This window comes from Salvelinus fontinalis, chromosome 28 (genome assembly GCF_029448725.1).
Source record: "Salvelinus fontinalis isolate EN_2023a chromosome 28, ASM2944872v1, whole genome shotgun sequence".
In the NCBI taxonomy this organism is placed as follows: Eukaryota; Metazoa; Chordata; class Actinopteri; order Salmoniformes; family Salmonidae; genus Salvelinus; species Salvelinus fontinalis.
The window spans coordinates 41,931,899-41,943,340 of NC_074692.1; the positions used below are offsets into that span (position 1 = coordinate 41,931,899).

General features: G+C 50.0%; 1 pseudogene; it reads right to left on the reverse strand.

Moving 5' to 3' along the window:
- Positions 1-5,563: 5,563 nt before the first annotated feature.
- LOC129826720 (isotocin-neurophysin IT 2-like) lies at positions 5,564-6,830 on the reverse strand (annotated as a pseudogene).
- Positions 6,831-11,442: the final 4,612 nt, after the last annotated feature.

Sequence of the window (11,442 nt, forward strand, 5' to 3'; positions counted from 1 at the left end):
GTGCCAGCTACAGTCATGATCGGAAAAGAGAAAGAGCTTCATCTAGTGGATACATTTAATCATTACACTCAATATATCCATGCCAGTAGAGTAGGCCTATAGGGCTAATAAGGCTGTAATAAGAGCACAGGTGGCGGCAAAGGGTTGAATTGCATTCATTTCACATCAGTCATAAACAATTAATTAATTCACAATTTAATGATAAATGAACCCTAAAATAGTGTTGTTAACTGAACCCCCCAGACATGTGCCCCTAGACTCACGTTGACGATGGTGTTTACATCCGCCAGATCTGTGACATTTTCGATCCCCTTCAGAGAGACCTTCAGAAAGGTCAAAAGGTTACATCTGAAATCAGTGGACACCAGCCATGGTCAACTGGTCTCTGCATCAATTTTATTGGATGGTCACGTATGGAAAATTCATTTGATAGGTGTGCAGCAGGTATGTGAGGGGATGTAATGTCCCTTTTCATAGCCGGGCATTGGCACACATTTCAGCAAATAAATGCCTGTTTCAAATAAATGCCGGGTCTAAATGAATTGTGTTAGAGTGAACTTCAGTCAGTACCGTAAAGATTGTGCAAAATAAGATAAAGGTGAGCAATTTATTTATTTATTTATTTTACCGTTATTTTACCAGGTAAGTTGACTGAGAACACGTTCTCATTTGCAGCAACGACCTGGGGAATAGTTACAGGGGAGAGGAGGGGGATGAATGAGCCAATTGTAAACTGGGGATTATTAGGTGACCATGATGGTTTGAGGGCCAGATTGGGAATTTAGCCAGGACACCGGGGTTAACACCCCTACTCTTACGATAAGTGCCATGGGATCTTTAATGACCTCAGAGAGTCAGGACACACGTTTAACGTCCCATCCGAAAGACGGCACCCTACACAGGGCAGTGTCCCCAATCATTGACATGGATGAGACGGCAGTGTGATCTGACATGTTCGGCTCAACTAGATACCTTCTCTCACTCACCCAACTACTGAGAGAATGGTGCTGTCACAGCCATGGATTGTAACCAACTGATTCCAAGGGTTGCAAGTTTGAATGCAGCGATAGAATGTTGTAGACTTAGAATGCTGACATCAAGAAGCTGTATCAATGGCTTAGGCAGCCTATGGGGTATCAAGACCTGTCACGATCGTTGTAATAAGTGGACCAAGATGCAGCATGGTATGGTTCCATACTCTTTATTTGGAAGTGAAACTCAAAGAAAACAATAAAGCACAAAAGGAAAACGTGAAGCTAATATAGTGCTCGCATAGACAAGATCCCACAAAGCACAATGGGGAAATGGCTGCCTAAATATGATCCCCAATCACCGACAACAATAAACAGCTGCCTCTGATTGGGAACCATACCAGGCCAACATAGAAATAGAATCACCTAGTTAACCCACCCTAGTCACACCCCGACCTAACCAACATAGAGAATAAAAAGCTCTCTATGGTCAGGGCGTGACAAGACCTGGCTTTTCTAGTGTAAAGGAAGTACCCTAAGAATGACCAACAAGTCCGTTTTTTTGGGTTACTTTCCACAGCAAATAATGTTATACCATAACGGGTTACTTTTAAAGGAAGTAACGTTGTAATGTATCCATTTACTTTTAACTTCTCAGCACTCTGTGTCTAACGTCTGCTTCCAACTCACACTCTCAAACATGTAGCTCCCCTAAATGCAGCTCACTTTCCAGTCCACTTTCCAGCTCACACTCTCAAACACATAGATCCCATGAACGCAGCTCACTCTCCAGATCCCAATCACCTGAATTCTGATCACCTGTTCACACACCTGTATGTCATCATCATACGCTATTTAGTTCAGTTCTTTGCACCCCATCATTGTGAGGTATTGTTTGTTTTGTGACACACTTCTATTCGGAGCGCTGGGTTTCCCGTGATTTTCTCCTCCCGTGTATGATAGTTTTGGCCTGCCTCACTAGCAACACCGTTTGCCTATTCCCTGCCTGTACTTTAGACTGCTATCAAGCTAATGCCTGATCTCCCAGATGACCTTACTAGCTTTTAACCTGCCTGTACTGTTGCCTTTTTGGACCCCCTGTTTATGACCTACTGCCTGCCCCTGGACCCAGGTTCTATAGAGAGCACTCGGGGTTCTCTATGGTGCAACCAGGACGTGACTAGGGGGGTTTCTAGGTGTTATATTTCTATGTTGGTGTGTGTGTATGGTTCCCAATTGGAGGCAGCTGATAATCGTTACCTCTAATTGGGGATCATACTTAGTGTGTACTTTTTCCCACCTGCTATGGAGGATATTGTTTTGTATGAATGCCTATGTGCGCTACGTATTTCACCATCGTTATATCTTTGTTGTTTTGGAAGTTTCACTATCATTAAAATTTGGAACTCTACTCATGCTGCGCCTTGGTCAAATTATTCATACAACTGTTGTGACAGAATATCCCCCATAGTCAGGACCAAGCAGCGTGCCCAGGAGGTGAAGGAGAGTTGGTCATGGGAAGAGATACTAGGTGGATGCGAGACCCTTCCTTGGCGGGAGTCGCCGAGGAGTAAAGGAGGACAGCAACGACGCCGGGGTCCGTGGCCATAAACAGCCCAAGGGCAAACCCAAGTTTTTTGGAGGGGACGGCACAAGTGGCGGTTGGCCGAGCCGAGGAGAGAGCCAGAGACCGTCTGGGAGTCGATGGAGCAGTTTGAAGAGGGCTACCGGAGAGAGATGTTGGCTAGGAGTATGATGCAGCGCAGGCGTTTTGAGGAGCGTGTCATCAGTCCGGTGCAACCTGTGCCGGATCCACGCACCAGGCCTCCAGTGCGCCTTCCCAGCCCGGTCCGTCCTGTGCCGGCTCCCCGCACTCGCCCTGAAGAGCGTGTCATCAGTCCGGTGCAACCTGTGCCGGATCCACGCACCAGGCCTCCAGTGCGCCTTCCCAGCACGGTACGTCCTGTGCCGGTTCCCCGCACTCGCCCTGAAGAGCGTGTCATCAGTCCGGTGCAACCTGTGCCGGCTCCAAGCACCAGGCCTCCGGTGCGCCTTCCCAGCCCGGTACGTCCTGTGCCGGCTCCCCGCACTCGCCCTGAAGAGCGTGTCATCAGTCCGGTGCAACCTGTGCCGGATCCACGCACCAGGCCTCCAGTGCGCCTTCCCAGCCCGGTACGTCCTGTGCCGGCTCCCCGCACTCGCCCTGAAGAGCGTGTCATCAGTCCGGTGCAACCTGTGCCAGCTCCAAGCACCAGGCCTCCAGTGCGCCTTCCCAGCCCGGTACGTCCTGTGCCGGCTCCCCGCACTCGCCCTGAAGAGCTCATCAGTCCGGTGCAAACTGTGCCGCCTCCACGCACCAGGCCTCCAGTGCCCAGTCCAGGCACGGCGTCCAGTCCCGCTCCATGGCCAGAGCCTTCCTCTGCGCCGGTGCCCAGTCCAGGCACGTCGTCCAGTCCCGCTCCCTGGCCAGAGCCTTCCTCTGCGCCGGTGCCCAGTTGGGGCACGGCGTTCAGCCCAGCTCCATGGCCGGATCCGCGGTCTGAGCGTGTGCTACGTTCCACACCGGAGCCGCCACCGACGCTAGTTGCCCACCCTAACCCTCCACATCTAGTTTCAGGTTTTGCAGTCGGAGTCCGCACCGCCCTGACCATAGAGAGCCCTCTGGGGTGATGATGGTGATGACTTGTCCTACAGGGAGGAGGTCATAGCCCTGGGGGGGTTCTTATTCTTTTTCTTGTGTTTCATGTGTTTTTCTTTATATCTAAAGTATTACCTTTTATTGTGCATTGTTAGTAAAGAGCTCACAAGTTAAGCATTTCACTGTACTGTTTTACACCTGCTGTATCATGTATACGGGACAATAAAACGTGAGTTTTTGAACTGCTGTTAGATGTGAGTATACTGCAAGGATATTATGTAAACTAAAGCTGAAACTAATCATGGAAAAACTATTTAGTAAACTGAAATAAAATAATTAACAAACCCATTTGAAAAACGAACTATACTGAAATAATTATGTTTGACTCAATGCTCCTGATAAATGCGTCTAGGAGAAGATGTTAAAAAAATGCCTAGTTTCTGCATCACTATCACTAGCTTTCACTGAAAATTGGCTAGGTCGCTAACTACATCATTACATATACTAGGCCTACTACAAAATTGTAAAAGCATTGTATTGGGTGTAAACATGGGCAAGAGGGTTTCCTTCCATATTTTTTTGCAGCAGTGTCTGCGTTATTCCTTTTGTACGGGGGTAGTTTCGTGCCAACAAAAACAAGGGGTTAAATGTGTCAGAGAAAACACCATTTCCTGAGCTTTTATATATGTCCTAGATACAGGACAGACATCTCTACCTTATGATGTATTATTTGACTGCCTTTTTTGCAATTTATGAATGTGTTATTCCATGCGTTTCTACGGGCAATAGTAATGAAGGCCAAATTCAACACATCAAATCATGGGATTGAGACTTTTAGAGGTTGATTATCATTCAAAAATAACCTTACAAATTATACACTTACTGTTAGCTGTTAAACCACAGATTTCCACTAAATATGTATCTATTGTATTTGTAAATCATTCTGAAAGTAGAATTTTGGCGTTTTCCAAAACCACATTGCATTTGAGTGTGTCAGAACAGATAAGCCCAATTGTTCAAATGAGAACCTTATGGCTGTATTGCCTTGGGTTCTCAAGAGCTCAGGTTAGTTTTTAAATTATAAAGAAAATCTCAATGTGACTTGGATTTAAAAGGAATAGCGTCGAGGCCAGAGCATAAAATACGGTGGAAGGAAACTCTCTTGGCCATGTTTCACCAATCCAATGCTTTTACTTTAGTAGTACAAGAATAATCAAGTTCGATACCAAGACATTTTTTTCCCTCTGTTAGCTAGTGATAGGGATGCACAAGCTAGAACTTTTTTGAAACATCGCCATCTCCTGGCCGCAGTTACCCGCCAGATTTAAGTAGCTTGAAAAGCCCCCCCCCCCCCCAAAAAAATAATATTTTTTTGAGAAGTCATGATGGTTTTATTTTAGTTCGTTTTGGAGTCAAAGATAATAGTTTCAATATAATTTTTCAAATGGGTTCATTATTTTTATTCAGTTTACTAAATAGTTTTCGTTTACTATATTAACCTTGGTAGTAGTAATGCAAAAAGTTTTATCTGGGTTTTTCATTTGAAACCTAAGGTCACTATCCCAGTTACAACCTATTTTGGATATCAAATTCAGCAATTCCAGTTCCTGTTTATGGTTCTAAATGACCTACAGGATATCCGCTCAAAGGTTTGTGTGATATTATTATTATTATTATTATATAAGGACAGCTGTGATAGTGAAGGAGAGTAAAGTCCATAGAACAGATTTTTCATGGTCCATTGTGACATAACAAAACTTTGTGCTGGCCTAAATACTGAGCCTAATGTTACAGTAAATATGAGAACTACATGATGCAGAGCACTTAGCCACTCATTTCATGTTTCAGATGGAGATGTTAAACTGGTAATTGTTTAGCTGATAGAGAAAAAGGCCTAAACCATGCACACTCTCACGCTTTATTAAAATACACATGTGGACTCTTTACACTTGTAAGATTAATCATAGCTATTCCTATACATACAGTACATAAACTATATTAGTATGCAATACAAAGGCAATCTACAGAGGAGTGCTCAGGGTCCAATCCAGTGAGGTTGCAAATAAACTGAAGAAGAATGCCAGTAAATGGGTGGGTAGGTGAAATAGATGAATTGATCGATGAACTACAACTAGGTTACTTTGAACTACAAATCCTAACAACAAATCTCTCAAGTGTCCCCCATGGAACCCTGGCATCACATTGGTGGACTCGATGAGGAGGGGTGTGGCCAGCCAAGCGAAGGAGCCTGATGAGGACGTCATCGCTGCCCTCTGATTGGCTGATTTTATTGTCGCCTTCCTCTTCTGCCAGACAGTATTGGTCCGCACTGCAGCCCTCTGAGATACAGAAAGCAAAGCATTTTATCCACCGCTCTATTAGAACCAGTGGAATAACCATAGAGATCATCCCAGAAACATGACCTTGAAGTTTCTTTCCCTGAGTCCCAACAGATGCTTGGTGCGGCGCAGCATCCTGCTTCAGATCCACAGGGTCTCCCTCCTGCCTGACAGGGGGTGGGCAGGTAGTTCTCCTCCATGCAGCGTGCCGTCTCTGGGGAGCCCATCCAGCAGCCCAGCCCTTCCCCACAGCAGATACTGGGGCCGAAGCAGCGGCCCTGCTCCCCTGGCCCACACAACATGCACCGCAGGAGAAGAGAAGGGACAATCGGGTATTAAGTTGTACCATCATTCAAAAACATAGATTCTTATCAACATTCTTACTCCCTTTTTTCACAGGGAAGGTAAAGGTTCATTGTCAACTCTCAGATTTCAGTTTCTTCAGAATTCAGTGCTTCTACAGAGCCTCACTTTCAGTTCCCACTCCTCTTGATACATAAGACAAATCATACCTGCTATTTACAATACACATAAGATTTAAATAGTGTAGATCTAGATTCTAGATCTAGCCACTCACCTTGCGTGGTGGAGAGTCCATGACGGACCTCTTGCCCCCGATGGGACAGTTGGAGATGTAGCAGGCTGAACAGAAAGACATGAGGAAGAATCAACACAAGGACACAGCGGCTCCAGTCATCTTGTCACACAGCTAGGAGTGGTGGGTGCGGAGTCAGGCGCAGAGAGCAGAGGAATAATGAGGAAAACCAAACTTTATTACGGTATCCAAACTAACGGCAAAAACGACAGGCGAAAAATAAATATGTCCAACCCAAAACTGGACACCAAACAGTCAGTGAACATAACATGCAACCAACCTAGACAAACAGAGAACAAGCCGCGCACAAAAGCAGATGGGCCTAACAGGCTTAAATAGCCCTGAAACAAAACTCAAACAAGAAACAGGTGCAACCAATAAGACATAACAAACAGAAAAGGGGATCGGTGGCAGCTAGTAGACCGGTAACGACGACCGCTGAGCGCCGCCCGGGGTCGTGACACATCTCTACTGGGAGAAGAGGAATAGAGTACAAGTCGAATATGTTTCTTCATTTCGGAGTGACTCCCAGGTGAATGTTGAAGTTCTGTATCTTCAGTAGCACCCAGACCTCTTATATACCCTCTCCCCTCTCGCCCGGGGAGTGACACGGACCCCTGACATCCACTTAGGGTTAATTAACGAGCCTGTCTTACTCCCCCTCCCTCCTGATAGCGCTGTCCCCTGGCTTGGGCTTGGCAGATGCCTGGCCAGTAGTACATTCATACAGTGAGTGGCCTGGCGCTGCCTCAGCCATAGAGACAATCATTAGTGCCTGTTTGGCCCTGTCCGGGGGTTTCTTCGGATGGGGCCACAGTGTCTCCTGACCGCTCCTGTCTCAGCCTCCAGTATTTATGCTGCAGTAGTTTATGTGTCGGGGGGCTAGGGTCAGTTGGTTATACCTGGAGTACTTCTCCTGTCTTATCCAGTGTCCTGTGTGAATTTAAGTATGCTCTCTCTAATTCTCTCGTTCTCTCTTTCTCTCTGAGAACCTGAGGCCTAGGACCATACGTCAGGACTACCGGGCATGCTGACACCTTGCTGTCCCCAGTCCGCCCGGCCTTGCTGCTATTCCAGTTTCAACTCTTTTGCCTGCGGTTATGGAACCCCTACCTGTCCCAGACCTGCTGTTTTCAACTCTTAATGATCGGCTATGAAAAGCCAACTGAGATTTATTCCTGATTATTATTTGACCATGCTTGTCATTTATGAACATTTTGAAAATCTTGGCTCTCTCTAATTTTCTCCTTCTCTCTTTCTTTCTCTCGGAGGACCTGAGCCCTAGGACCATACGTCGGGACTACCGGCCGTGGTGACTCCTTGCTGCCCTCAGTCCGCCTGGCCTTGCTGCTATTCCAGTTTCAACTCTTCTGCCTGCGGTTATGGAACCCCTACCTGTCCCAGACCTGCTGTTTTCAACTCTTAATGATCGGCTATGAAAAGCCAACTGAGATTTATTCCTGATTATTATTTGACCATGCTTGTCATTTATGAACATTTTGAAAATCTTGGCTCTCTCTAATTTTCTCCTTCTCTCTTTCTTTCTCTCGGAGGACCTGGGCCCTAGGACCATGCGTCGGGACTGCCGCCCGTGGTGACTCCTTGCTGTCCCCAGTCCGCCTGGCCTTGCTGCTATTCCAGTTTCAGCTGTTCTGCCTGCGGTTATGGAACCGCCACCTGTCCCAGACCTGTTGTTTTTCAACTCTTAATGATCAGCTATGAAAAGCCAACTGAAAATTATTCATTATTATTTGACCATGCTTGTCACTTATGAACATTTTTGAACATCTTGGCATAGTTCTGTTATAATCTCCACCCGGCACAGCCAGAAGAGGACTGGCCACCCCTCATAGCCTGGTTCCTCTCTAGGTTTCTTCCTAGGTTTTGGCCTTTCTAGGGAGTTTTTCCTAGCCACCGTGCTTCTACACCTGCATTCTAGCTGTTTGGGGTTTTAGGCTGGGTTTCTGTACAGCACTTCGAGATATTATCTGATGTACGAAGGGCTATATAAAATAAAATTGATTGATTGATTGATTGGAGGGCCTGTGTCCGTGACTATGCATGTGAAAGAGGAGAGGTGTCAGAAGAATGAGACAGACGGTGTCACGTTCCTGACCTGTTTTCCTTTGTTTTGTATTCATTTTAGTTGGTCAGGGCGTGAGTTGGGTGGGTTTGTCTATGTTTGTATTTCTATGTGGGGTTTTGTGTTCGGCCTGGTATGATTCTCAATTAGAGACAGGTGTGTATTGTTTGTCTCTAATTGAGAGTCATACAAAGGCAGCCAGGGTTTCACTGGTGTTTTGTGGGTGTTTGTTCCTGTGTCCTCACAGGACAGTTGAAGGTTAGTCACGTTTGTTGTTTTGTAGTTTGTAGTGTCTTGTTTGCTGTTTTTTCATTAAAAGATGGCTTATTTCCCTCAATCCGCATCTTGGTCCTATCCATGCTCCTTCTCGTCTAAGGGGGAGAACAACATTGACTGCCGTTACAGAAACACCCACCACAACAGTACCAAGCGGATTGAGGAGAGAGAAAAAGAACTAAGGCACTGGACACAGGAGGAATGGTCTTGGGAGATCATGGACGGAAAAGGACCCTGGGGAAGGGTTGGAGAGAATCGCCGCTCTCGGGAGGTGAAGAAGGCAGCCACAGCCCAGGAGCGGTGGATTGAGGAGGCAGCACGTATGAGAGGCTGGAAGCCCGAGAGGCTCACCCAAGAATTTCTTGGGGGGGGCTAAAGGGGAGTGTGGCGAAGCCGGGTTGGATACCTGAGCCAACTCCCCGGGCTTGCCGTGGAGTAAGAGGGCGTCGTACTGGTCAGACACCGTGTTATGCGGTGAAGCGCACGGTGTCCCCAGTACGCGTGCTTAGCCCAGTGCGGGCTATTCCACCTTGCCGCACTGGGAGGGCTAGGTTGGGCATCGAGCCGGATGCCATGAAGCCGGCCCAACGTATCTGGCCTCCAGTACGTCTCCTCGGGCCGGCGTACATGGCACCAGCCTTACAGGTGGTGTCCCCGGTTCGCCTGCATAGCCCAGTGCGGGCTATTCCACCTCGCCGCACTGGCAGGGCTACGGGGTCCATTCAACCTGGTAAGGTTGGGGAGGCTCGGTGCTCAAGAGCACGTGTCCTCCTTCACGGTCCGTTGGATACCTGAGCCAACTCCCCGGGCTTGCCGTGGAGTAAGAGGGCGTCGTACTGGTCAGACACCGTGTTATGCGGTGAAGCGCACGGTGTCCCCAGTACGCGTGCTTAGCCCAGTGCGGGCTATTCCACCTTGCCGCACTGGGAGGGCTAGGTTGGGCATCGAGCCGGATGCCATGAAGCCGGCCCAACGTATCTGGCCTCCAGTACGTCTCCTCGGGCCGGCGTACATGGCACCAGCCTTACAGGTGGTGTCCCCGGTTCGCCTGCATAGCCCAGTGCGGGCTATTCCACCTCGCCGCACTGACAGGGCTACGGGGTCCATTCAACCTGGTAAGGTTGGGGAGGCTCGGTGCTCAAGAGCACGTGTCCTCCTTCACGGTCCGGTATATCCGGCGCCACCTTCCCACCCCAGCTCAGTACCACCAGTGCCTACACCACGCACCAGGCTTCCAGTGCATCTCCAGAGCCCTGTTCCTCTTCCACGTACTCTCCCTATGGTGCGTGTCTCCAGCCCGGTGCCTCCAGTTCCGGCACCACGCACCAAGCCTCCTGTGCGTCTCCAGAGCCCTGGACGCACTGTTCCTTCTCCCCGCACTCGCCCTGAGGTGCGTGCCCTCAGCCCGGTACCTCCAGTTCCGGTACCACGCACCAGGCCTAGAGTGCGCCACGAGAGTCCAGTGTGCCCTGTTCCTGTTCCCCGCACTCGCCCTGAGGTGCGTGCCCTCAGCCCGGTACCTCCAGTTCCGGTACCACGCACCAGGCCTATAGTGCGTCTCAGCCGGCCAGAGTCTGCCGTCTGCCCAGCGGTGCCTGAACGGCCCGTCTGCCCAGCTCCGTCTGAGCCATCTGTCTGCCCAGCGCCGTCTGAGCCATCTGTCTGCCCAGCGCCGTCTGAGCCATCTGTCTGCCCAGCGCCGTCTGAGCCATCTGTCTGCCCAGCGCCGTCTGAGTCATCCGTCTGCCACGAGCCATTAGAGCCGCCCGTCTGTCCCGAGCCAGTAGAGCCGTCCGTCAGTCAGGAGCCGCTAGAGCCGTCCGTCAGTCAGGAGCTGCCAGAGACGCCCGCCAGTCAGGAGCTGCCAGAGACGCCCGCCAGTCAGGAGCTGCCAGAGACGCCCGCCAGTCAGGAGCTGCCAGAGACGCCCGCCAGTCAGGAGCTGCCAGAGACGCCCGCCAGTCAGGAGCTGCCAGAGACGCCCGACAGTCAGGAGCTGCCAGAGACGTCCGACAGTCCGGAGCTGCCCTACAGTCCGGAGCTGCCCTACAGTCCGGAGCTGCCGTACAGTCCGGAGCTGCCCTACAGTCCGGAGATGCCCTACAGTCCGGAGCTGCCACTCAGCCAGGACCTGCCGGAGTCCCTCAGCCAGGACCTGCCGCCCCTTATCCCGGTGCTGGTCCTTATCCCGGTGCTGCCCCTTATCCCGGTGCTGCCCCTTGTCCCGGTGCTGCCCCTTGTCCCGGTGCTGCCCCTTGTCCCGGTGCTGCCCCTTGTCCCGGTGCTGCCCCTTGTCCCGGTGCTGCCCCTTGTCCCGGTGCTGCCCCTTGTCCCGGTGCTGCCCCTTGTCCCGGTGCTGCCCCTTGTCCCGGTGCTGCCCCTTATCCTGGTGTTGCCCCTTGTCCCGGTGCTGCCCCTTGTCCCGGTGCTGCCCCTTGTCCCGGTGCTGCCCCTTATCCCGGTGCTGCCCCTTATCCCGGTGCTGCCCCTTCATTTAGGTGGGGTTAGTGGGAGGGTGGTCATTGGGAGGGGGATAAAGA